Source organism: Triticum aestivum, chromosome 1A (genome assembly GCF_018294505.1).
Source record: "Triticum aestivum cultivar Chinese Spring chromosome 1A, IWGSC CS RefSeq v2.1, whole genome shotgun sequence".
NCBI classification, from domain to species: domain Eukaryota; kingdom Viridiplantae; phylum Streptophyta; class Magnoliopsida; order Poales; family Poaceae; genus Triticum; species Triticum aestivum.
Window position 1 is genome coordinate 21,149,283 of NC_057794.1, and position 1,672 is coordinate 21,150,954.

Sequence of the window (1,672 nt, forward strand, 5' to 3'; positions counted from 1 at the left end):
TTTTTGCCGTAGGTAAAAACAGTTCTTGCTAGAAGCCCATACAACCACGTAAAACTTGCAACAACAAAGTAGAGGACGTATAACTTGTTTTTGCAGGGCAATTTCTGATGTGATATGGTCAAGACATGATGTGATAATCGTTATTGTATGAGATGATCATGTTTTGTAAGTTATCGGCAACCGCAGGAGCCTTATGGTTGTCTCTTTATTGTGTGAAATGCAAACGCCATGTAATTGCTTTACTTTAGCACTATGTGTGAGTGATAGTTGTAGAAGCAATAGTTTACAAGATGACCACGATGCAACGATGGAGATCAAGGTGTTGAGCCGATGACGATGGAGATCATGACGATGCTTTGGAGATGGAGATCAAAAGCACGAGATGAAGATGGCCATATCATGACACATATTTTGATTGCATGTGATGTTTATCTTTTATGCATCTTATTTTTCTTAGTACGGCGGTAGCATTATAAGATGATCCCTTCAATAAATTTCAAGATAAAAGTGTTCTCCCTGAGTATGCACCGTTGCTACAGTTCTTCGTGTTGAAGCACCATGTGATGATCGGTTGTGATAGACTCTACGTTCACATACAACGGGTGTAAGACAGTTTTGCACATGCCGAATACATGGGTTAAACTTGACGAGCCTAACATGTAAAGACATGGCCTCAAAACACTGGAGATTGAAAGATCGAACGTGAATCATATAGTAGATATGATCAACATAGAGATGTTCACCATTGATGACTACCCCATCTCACGTGATGATCAGACATGGGTTAGTTGATTTAGATCACGTATTACTTAGATGACTTGAGGGATGTTTATTTAAGTGGGAGTTCTTAAGTAATTCAATTAACTAAACTTAATTTATCATGAACTCAGTATTTGCATATTATGTTTTAGATCAATGGCCCGTGCTACCGTTCCCCTGAATTTTAATGCGTTCCTAGAGAAAGCTAGTTGAAAGATGATGGTAGCAACTACACGGACTGGGTCTGTAACTTGAGTATTATCCTCATTTCTGCACAGAAGAATTATGTCCTTGATGCACCACTAGGTGAAAGGCGTGTTGCAGGAGAAGATGCTGATGTTTTGAACGTCTGGCAAGCTCGATCTGATGACTACTCGATAGTTCAGTTTGTCATGCTTTACGGCTTAGAACTGGGACTTCAAAGACGTTTTGAACGTCATGGAGCATATGAGATGTTCCAAGAGTTGAAGTTAATATTTCAAGCAAATGCCCGGGTTGAGAGATATAAAGTCTCTAACAAGTTCTATAGCAGCAAGATGGAGGAGAACAGTTCTGTCAATGAACACATACTCAAAATGTCTGGGTATTATAATCACTTGACTTAGCTGGGAGTTGATCTTCCAGTTGATTGTGTCATTGACAGAGTTCTTCAGTCACTGCCACCAAGCTACAAAGGCTTCGTGATGAACTACAATATGCAAGGGATGAATAAAACAATTACCGAGCTCTTCGCAATGCTTAAAGCCGGGGAGGTAGAAATCAAGAAGGAGCATCAAGTGTTTATGGTTAACAGGACCACTAGTTTCAAGAAAAAGGGCAAGGGAAGGAAAGGGAACTTCAAGAAGAATGGCAAGAAAGTTGCCACTCCCGGGAAGAAGGCCAAAGCTGGACCCAAGCTTGAAACTGAGTGCTT